Raw genomic sequence first — 10,652 nt, forward strand, 5'->3', positions numbered from 1 at the left:
TCTATGTGTAAGCTGTCTCCCAATCCCACAGGCTTCTTTCAAGATTTTTTTCTTTGCCTTTCCCTTTCACAGTTTTAAGTTTTATTTATTTACTTTTAAAATGTACGCTTCAGTGCAGTTCTTACAGGACTTTTTTTTTCTCCTTTGTATTCTCTGAGCTTCCCAGCTCTGTGTTTCTTGTCTGTCATCAATTTTCGAACATTCTTGGCCATTATTACTTCAAATATTTCTTCTGTACCATTTGCTCTTTCTTCTCCTTCTGGGATTTAAATTACGCATACACTATATTTTTCAAAAATTGTCCCATAGTTCTTGGACGTTCTGTTCTTTTTTTAAAGCATTTTCCCCTTGCATATCAGTTTGGGGAGTTTCCATTGATCTATCATGACCTTCACTGATTCTTGCATCGGTTGTGTTGAATATGCTCATGAGCCCATAGCAGGCATCCTTCATTTCTGTTACAGTACTTTCGATTTCTAGCATTTCCTTTTGATTTGTGTTTGAGTTCCCATTTCTCAGCTCACCTTACCCATTTGTTCTTGCAGTCTGTCTATTTTTTCCGTTAGCTCCCTTACCATATTATTCATGGTTGTTTTAAATTCACTGATAATTGCAACCTCATCATCTCAAAGTCTGGTTTTGTCTCTTCAGACTTGCTTTTCTTGCCTTTGGTATGTCTTGTAAGTTTTTTGTTGTTGTTTGTTTTTTGTTTTTGTTTTTTTGCGTTACACGGGCCTCTCACTATTGTGGCCTCTCCCGTTGCGGAGCACAGGCTCCAGAGGCGCAGGCTCAGCGGCGATGGCTCATGGGCCCAGCCACTCCACAGCATGTGGGATCCTCCTGGAGCAGGGCACAATCCCGTGTCCCCTGCATCGGTAGGCGGACTCTCAACCACTGCGCCACCAGGGTTTTTATGATGGTTGTTGAAAGCCATATATGTTGTAATGGGTAACAGAAGTAGAGGTAAATAAACCTCTAGTGTGAAGATTTGTGTTAATCTGGCTAGGAGTTACATTTTGTTTGGTGATGGTGCCAGAGTTGCCATATTTCTCTAATGTTCTTGTTTTTGCCTCCCGCATTTGGGCTTTCCTAAGTAGCGCTCCTCAGAGAGAGTCTGTGTCTTGCAGCTCTTTCGTCTGTTCCTACTACTGTTATCCTGGAGCCCTGCTGCTGTGGAGGTGAGGTGTCAGGGAGCATACCAGTTGAATTCGATTACATTTCATTCTTTCAGTGGACCTCTGCTGCTGGTCTGTGAACTTCACACGAGTTTTTTCTTCGGTAGCTTCCCTCTACCTCCCTGTAAATGTGGAATGTTAGAAGGAGCTGGTGTAAGAGGAACGCCTCTCCCCCTCAGCTCTGGGTCAAGGCTCTGGAACATCTTTCTTCCTTGAAAATAGGCGTATTTTATGGAGAGTCTGAGTGTGTTTTCACAAGGATTATTCTTCTCTTCTCCCTACCATGGCCAGGAGGACATCTTTTGGGGATCTTCGCTGTGAAAACCTATTTAGGTTCCTGTAAGCTATCCCATGAATATGTGGGGTCCCCCCTAAGACTGTGGGTCTCAACAGTTTCTCACTCTCATCCTAGTTCACACTCAGCCTCCAGCAGTTTGTCAAAATTACCATTTACATGTTATTACCAGTTAAAGAGTCCAGCGGCTTCTGTTCCAGTTAAGCATATCTTGGCTCTTTCTGAATTTGACCCTCTTTCCAGATGCCTAATAGGAGGCTGTCCTGAAACTCAGTTGTCTGGTGGATCCAAGAAATGTCACTGACTTCAGTTAGTCCAGATTTTTCATGTTTTCTAGGTGGGACTTACAACTTTCAAGCTCTTTACATCTCCCAGCTGAGATCTGAAGCCCCTTTGGCCTTTTGCTAAGTTGTAGTTTGTGGTAGGCTAGCCACACAGAGTCTAAGCCAATATACCAGATATTTTAGCCCATTTACAGTCTAATTTGTTCAAATTGTAGCACTAAGAGTGGGCTCTTTTTACTTCAAACAAGTGGACCCCAACCAACTGGAAACTAAATGTTACAGCTTTTTCACTACGTACTATATATGACTATATTATGACTAAGAAAGAAAGCTACAGGAATTTTTAAAATTGGGTTGACTATAGAGATCAAGATATTAACGGCATTCAGGCATTTAAAAGCTGGGAGTTGAAGGATAAAAGTAGCTGGCAATTGTTTCAATTTGTCATGAAACTCAATCACACTCTTAAAGTCAGCCTAGCATTCCAAACTAACGTCAAGCTATTTTACTTTGGCAAAGTTGCCTCACCTTACTTACAACTGAGATTTACAGGCTTCAAGAAGTTTAGTGAATACTCTGGTAAACAAAGAGAGAACATATTTGTTTAGAGGTCCAGTATCAACAATGAGCATGTCCTAAACATCATAACTAAAACAAGAAATATGAATTGCTGTACCAAAAAATGTGTTGACTAAGCATCATACTGTGAGTATGATACATTTTGTCCACTGCATTAATAAATTGTCTTCATCACATAATATGATTTTATCTGAATTTGAGCCTATGTTGGGGCTCCTCATTAATCTGAGTGTCTACATGCACCACAATTATTTTTATAATTTATTATTTTTGTGACAGAGCAAATCTTACTTTATTTTTCATTTGTTTTCAGAACATTTCTTAGCCATTTTTACACATTTTTAGGGTAAATTTTAGAGCCGTCCTTTCAAATTCAAAATAAAAATTTATACGGGGAGTGGATTTAATTATGGATTAATTAAAAGAGAATTGCTATTTTTACAACATTGGAACTTTCCATGCTAAAGAAACATATCTCTCTCTTGACTCAAGTCTTTTTTTTAGGTTCTTTAGTGTATAGGCCTTGCCTCTGTTTATTATGTTATATGTTAGTTCTTGATCTGTTTTTTGATCAGATAAATTTCTTCTCATGTCACTGAGTAAATGCTTTCTTTAAAACTCAGAGCAACTGCATTTAATTTATTTTTGTGGCTTTGTCCAAAGACTTCTTAAAAAGTGGTATATTTATAACCATCATTAAAATATAAATTCCTTATGATATTTTTTTCCCATTAGAAGAAGCCTGTATTGGTTTTACTTCCCATTTGTTGTATAATACAGTCTATACAGCAGTTCTGTTTTGTCCTTATTGACACATTTTTGGCCCCTTCCTCCTCCTCTTCCTCCTTCTTCTCCTTTCTTGGATATGAAGTCTATCAGGAGTAGGCTGTCAATCTTGTTTCATTTGTTTTTTCTTTTTCTCTATGAAGAACTCTTAATCCTCAGTTCTCACATTGTTTCTCCTGTAGACGTAAGACAAAACCTCTCTAAATATTGCCTAAGTACTTTTTCTAGAAGATTTATCTGTTTCCTGCTGTGCTCTTTCTGATGGTAATTTTCTTTCATAGGCACACAGTCAATTTTCTTGGGAGTCAGAAATGGTTTCAAATATTATATCAATTCCTAAGGCTCTTAAACTTGGGCAAATCTCCTAATCCTCCAGTTGATGCTTTTTCTACTTTTTCTTTTCCCTGTTTCTATAGTATAGTTAGTAGGGTTATTACTTTAAATGTACATATAATTTTACCTGTTACATTTTTATGGAAAATAAATTAGGCACCAATATTTTGTTCAGGAATATTATGCCTTATTAAAAAACCTTAGCTTTCTGAAAAAAATGCTTTCATTCTCTTTTAAAAATTATAATATCCAAAATAAAACCTTTGAATTCTGTTCATACACAATGGTAACTAATAATTCACTGAGTTTCTTTGTATAAATGCTAATGTGTGCCTTTCTTTGGGAAAACTGAAGATGACACAGTGATTATTAAACTTGTGGTATAGGGTAAGGTTGTGACATTAAATCACACAGTTATATGAATTCAGTTATCATTAATACATTACGGTCACTGCAATAAGTTTCATTATTTTTTTCCAAAGATGATGGGATAGTCATAATTCAGTCAAAGAACTGATGATTCATTAATTCTGGAAGTGTATTGTGAAAATTATATATTTTGTCTATTAACTTGAAATATTGTTTTCATCATACATTTTTACATGGACTTGAGTCTACTTCTGAGCCCCTCATTTATCTATCAACTAGCACAACAGTTGTTTTCACAATCTATTAATTTTGTGCCCATTTGATATTCTCCTCCACTCATCTTGATATCACTGCAACAGTGGTGGTTCTGATGCCACTGCCTTGCCACAAGCAAGCTTCTGCAGCCTCATTCTGCATTTTTTTTTGTTTGTTTGGTTTTGTCCTGAAGGCAAGGAAGGTCATCCAAGTAGCACAAAGAGGCTGCCTAAAATCTTGGACTATTAAGGCCCCCAGAGGTAACAGTCAATCAAATGGGATGGGAGTTAGTAGATACATTTCTTCTTACTGTATCAGAGGAAAAAGCTGAGGTATATCCTTCCTGCATCCTCAGAGGATCCCCCACAGGAATGAGCACCATGTTCCCACAACAGTACAGATCAGTTATGCATGCTTCCTCGTCCTTCCCCTCTTCCCATCTCACTGTCCTCAGTCTCTCGCCTAGTTCCTGAAATTACCTCCCAAATAATGTGCTTAAAACCAAACTTTTGTTTCAGGCTCTGCTTTTGGGTGCAAACAAAAGTAAGGTAGATATAATGAAAGTGGCCTAAGAAAACAGTCCCTCAGGATGGAGTTATTATTTGTCCGTGTAGTATGTTTTATTTATTTATTTTTTGATTTACATTTTTTAGTTTCAGAAGTATAACACAGTGATTCAAAATATTTGTAGTTTATATTCCATTTATAGTTATAAAGTATTGGCTTTCTTCTCTGTGCTGTACAATATATCCTTGTAGCTTATTTATTTTATACACAGTGGTTTGTACCTCTTAATCCTCTACCCCTATCTTGCCCTTCCCTCTTCCCTCAACCCACTGGTAACCACTAGTTTGTCCTCTATATCTGTGAGTCTGTTTCTTTTCTGTTACATTCACTAGTTTATTTCTTTAGATCCCACATATAAGTGATATCATACAGTATTTGTCTTTCTCTGTCTGACTTATTCCATTAAACATAATACCCTCCAGGTCCATCCAAGTTGTTGGAAATGGCAAAATTTCATTCTTTTTTTATGGCTGAGCAATATTCCATTATATATATATGTAAATGAAGCCATTATGAACATTGGGGTGCATGTATCTTTTGGAATTAGCATTTTTATTTGCTTTGGATAAATACCCAGGAGTGAAATTGCTGGATCATATGGTTCTATTTTTAGTTTTTTGCAGAGTCTCCTTACTGTTTTCCACAGTGGCTGCATCAATTTACATTCCCACCAACACTGCGCAAGGGCTCTCTAAAGTCAATGAGAATGAAAGAATTCTAAATCAGCAGAATCCAGGTGGTGACACTTACCTGTCAGGGGCATGGTTGACATAATTACTGTCGTGATCAGCAATACTGGGGTGTCAGTGAGTGTGGCCTGCAGGGATATATGGTGAGGTCTAACAGACCTTGCCTGGTGCTCCTACAGATCATGTAGATGAGAAGTCCAGTAGGATACTCCTTACCTGTACAACCAGAAAAAAATTAAGTGCAGCTAAATAGAAGACTTATGTCATCTACTAAAAGGGAAAATTGTGAAGCCTTGCCCAGTTTTTCGCCTGAGCCAGATCTCAGATCTGAGACCCATTGGTTGTGGATTGGCTGGTTCCCTCTGAGAAATGACCCTGAAATATCATTACAAATAAAAACAATAAATACTCTTTCAAATCTTATCCAAATTTATCTGTGCCCATTAGTCAGCTGGATCGCACACTGGAGGAAAAGAATGCCAGGCTAGGTGAGAGCAGTTGAAGATAGAAGGGGGCCCCAAATGCCAGCACGACCAGGCAGTTAGAGTGGAGGCAGATGGCGCTCATGTGTGAATAGAGTCCTGGCTGGAGTCTCTCGCTGTGGGTCCTCTGTCATCATTGCCTTGGTCCTCAAGTACATAATTGGAATGAATCTACTTAGCAGCTGGTAGAGCCCTTAAATTAATTTCCTTTCCTGCAGAGTAAGAGCTGCCACAATAGAAAAAGCCAGTTGGAGGTCCCAGAAACTGCCCTCCCAACCCTAACCATGATGATAAAGCATAGTGATTCCTCACAGCAGTGGAATTGTAGTTAGTGACACTATCAAAGACATTGTCCTGCCATATCTATTCTGCAGCCCCTGCAACTACCAAATAGATGTTTGCACAAGAGTGGGGACTGCTTTAATCTTAACCGAGACGTTGCTCCAGCTGCAGCTGTGGTGTCAGGTATGTCTTTTCTAAATCAGGTCAGCAAGTTAATGTGGCAAATGTGTTCTTTACAAAGCCTTTGAGAAAATGGAGAAAAGAGTTAATAAATAGCTTTTACGTGGGAAAATTACTGAGGCTATTTAAACTCCTCTGCTCTTAGTCACAGTATAGTCCACAGGAACCCTGGTTGTCTTGAAATTTTGAAGAGAATCGTGAAATTCAGCTAATTGTCCCTGCTGTAACAGGAAGTGGCGAGTAGTCTGGATGTCCCAGAAAGGACACGTTCTGGTGCTGGCTTCTGAGGGGAACTTAATTCGTTTTGGTTCTGAAAGTCGTAGAGAAACTTTAGTTGAACAATTGTTACCAGAAGAACTGCTGCCTGGTGTAACCAGAGCCTGTTAGTGGGGGAGCCTACGGGAATGGCAGGCAAATCAGATGCCACCTGGAAGCAGAGAGAAAGGAGCTAGTGGCTTCTTTCCCCTCCAGGCCTATAGTCGTCCTTTGGCTGTCTTACTAGCAGAGCCTAACAGTAAGCAAGCTGGAAAAACAGAATGGGGATTGCCCGGGTTATGTGTACAAGGCTGCATTTGGAGCTGATACGTGTACAAGGGTGGATTTGGAGCTGAGAGACAGTGGCTTAATCACTGGCACAACCATGCTGTGGCAGCTTGGTCAACTCCACTTTGTTGGCTGTCTCTGCTTTCCTGAAACCTTGTCCTCACTTCTTCACTCTGGCCTCTTAGGGTCACCTTCCGAACAAACTACCCATATTAATGTCCTTGCTTTAGTATCTTTTTATATGGCAGAAACTGCTACAGATTGAGTGTGTCCCTTCAAAATCCACATGTTGAAACTCCCAGTGTTATGGTATTAGGAGCTTGAGTCTTTGGGAGGTGATTAGGCCATGAACATGGAGCCCCCATGTATGGGGTTAGTGTTCTGATAAGAAGACACCTGAGAACTTGCTTACTGTCCCTCTGCTCTCCGTCATGTGAGGAATACAAAACAACAGTCATCTGCAAACAAGGAAGCATGCTCTTACCTGACACCCCCTCCACTGGCACCTTGATCTTGGACTTTCTAGCCTCCAGAACTGAGAGAAATAAATGTTTGTTGCTTAAGCCACCCAGTCTATAGTATATTTGTTATAGCAGCCTGAACTGAGACAGAACCCACAATAATAAAATAAAACATAATAGTGATTCATATTTAAAACACACAAAATTGTATCCTTCACATAAATAAAAATCACAACAAAAAATTCACTTTTTAGAAAATAATCTTTTCCTTACATAATCTCCAACCAATCATGCCTCAAGTCAATAGTCATCACTCAGTTCAATTAAGCTCTAGTTTACCTGAAGAGATTTACTGGAATGCAGTCTTACATGGTATTCAAACTCATCCCATTTTAATTATGATTGAATTGATCAGTGCTTTTTGTCAATTACAAGATGCACTGAAATGAGGGTAAATATTACCCTTAGCATTATTGAGTCAGTACCTAACTATGAGCTCAGCAAACCTTTATAGCAAAGCAGAAAGCTACTTCTGAACTTTACCTTTTCATATTATTCATATTATAAAGAACCCATGAAAAATTTCATTTGGTGTAATATTTCTGAAGATTAAAAGTCTAGTTAAAAAGCAAAGAGTATTTCCAAGTGATATACTTAATTCTACATTTAATTGCTTTTACTATCCACCATAAATTCCCACTTTCTTCTCTCTGAAGCTACAGTTCAATAGCTCAGAACCCGTAATGGGAAATAATCCTCTTTGAATTGACTTTAGCTTTTGAGTATCTTGGACTTTTTTTTTTTTTTCATGGAGTTAAACTTCTATATTCTACACATAAAATTAAGTTTGCCTCTCTGAGTTTTAACAATTCAATTTAGTGAATTGAAATCTTTAAAGTTTATCATAGATTTACCAGTTTGGTCTTTCCAAATGTGTATTTTGCATTTATAATTGAAAGTGGAGTGGATAAATTATTCAAACATTCAAAAAATATTTATTGATTGGCTATCTCTAAGGGCTTGTATTCTAGGTCTACCTTAATATTTTCTGCTGGCCAGTAGCAGTGATCTGATTTTTCTAAATAATTTTGTAAACAAGGAAAGATCTTAAAAAATTTCCTATTTGGGCTTCCCTGGTGGCGCAGTTGTTGAGAGTCTGCCTGCCGATGCAGGGGACGCGGGTTCGTGCCCCGGTCCGGGAAGATCCCACATGCCGCGGAGCGGCTAGGCCCGTGAGCCATGGCCGCTGAGCCTGCGCGTCCGGAGCCTGTGCTCCTCAACGGGAGAGGCCACAACAGTGAGAGGCCCGCGTACTGCAAGAAAAAAAAAAAAAAAATTGGTAAAATGAGATACAACAGTTGCTGAGAACTTAATAAACATAGATTTAAAAAATGAATCACTGTCACCTGTATAAATGAAAAAAAAATTAATAAAAAGCTCTGCAGTAAGCAATTGAGTTAAATACATTCCCAAATTTGTGGTACATTTTTATCAACCTCCAGAAAGTCTCTTTCTATTTTTATTTAATAATTTATTTGCTTTTTATCCCATGCCCTCTCCTGTTTTCCTCTTGCCTCTACACATTTATAATCAATCTAATCAATACGTATAGTTTAATATGTATCTTTTCTTTGCATTATTCTTTCAGAAATATTATTTTTTAGGTAAATCATTCACACATGTACACATATATGTATGTATGTATATACACATTCATCATCTGTTCCTTTTTTTTTTTACTGAGTACTATACTATATCAGATCCAACCTTGTCGCTATGTGTATATTCAATATCCATTATTATTTCTTGCTAAATAATTTTCCATATAAAACTTTTCCAGTCTTCCAGATAGATGAATAGTTAGCCTCTCACCAATCACAACAAAAGGTTGTGCTGTAATAAATAATGTTATTCATATTGCTTTATGGACCTGTGAGAATTTTCTTTGAGATATATATGAGTGTAATTGCTGGATCATGGCTATGTGCATACTTAATTTGAATAAATCATAGGAGAATATAAATTCCTACCAGTAGTTTTTCATCATCAAAGTTGTATATCTGTAAACAAATGTTAGTAAATTTTCAAGAATCTTTTCACTACTGTATTCACAATGTGTCTCATCCAAGTAAAAAAATTTTAGCATTATTGTCTCTCATATTTATCTGATTCTGCTTCTTCAATCTATTTAATCCTACCAGTAATGCATATGTCACTTCAGAAAACATAAAGAAAATTTGTTTTAAAATATACTCCTATTAGCCTCATAAATTTCACTAATCTGAGACTAAAGTCAGTATAAAAACATCTCATATTCTTTCTTATTCTAAAGCCAGAATAATTTCCTGAGCCACAGATTTTACTACTAATCCCCAAATATTTGTATTTCTATTTTCTTTTGTGAGCAAAACAAAACATTTATTTACAATGACTTTTAATAAGCAAAACTAGGTGAAAATATTTAATTTTTAAAATACAATATCTTTATTACTGATGAATTCTAGTAATTTTCTGGAGATTACCTTGATGTGTAAATATTGCAAAACTTACATCTTCATTAATGAATGAATTAGTAATTCATTAATTCATCAAATTCTTGTATTTCTGCTTATAATTTTCGATTTACTTTCAGTTCTGAAAAACAAATTAACATTTCTCAGGTTAATCAGCAATAGTAATAGCATACACTATAAAATGCAGTATGACCATTTATTAAATTATGTTTCAGAATAAATTTCATATTCCACTTATCCCAAGATAGCCCCTCAGGAAATGGAAAGAATCCACATGATCTCAAGGCAGCAGTTCAAATATCTAAAAAGGAGGTGTTATAATAAATATGTGCCAAGTTCTCATTTATCTCTTACATTTCTTATATTCCATAATCCTATTGGATTATTTGTAAATCATTGAACTGACAACAGATTGATACATATTTTAATTGTTATATGACAAAAATAACTTTGTTTTAATACTAGTAATTAATTTTAATTAATTATAGTCATAAAACTAGGTTGAACTGAGATTAAACCCCAGGTCACCTGAATTAAAAACCCACCTGTAACTCATTTAATAAGTTTGTGAGTGTCCAATAAGCCTTAGGTTCTATGTCAGGGGCTGGGGATTAAGTAAAATCTAGGTAATTCTCCTGCTTGTAGTAAAGCAGACACATCCCCACACATATGTACATCTGTATAGTAAAGTGTGTAAATACAGGGAAAACAGTACTATCTTTATTCCCATCTTCATTCTGAAGAACAGAGCTTTCTGAGTGATGGTAATAGGAATTCTTTGAAAAATAATTTCCATAATCAAAAGGTCCTGGAGGCACTAAATGATGCAGATTAATCAAGAAGAGACAGTTTTAGGAAC

The sequence above is a fragment of the Pseudorca crassidens genome, chromosome 12 (genome assembly GCF_039906515.1).
Source record: "Pseudorca crassidens isolate mPseCra1 chromosome 12, mPseCra1.hap1, whole genome shotgun sequence".
Classification (NCBI taxonomy): domain Eukaryota; kingdom Metazoa; phylum Chordata; class Mammalia; order Artiodactyla; family Delphinidae; genus Pseudorca; species Pseudorca crassidens.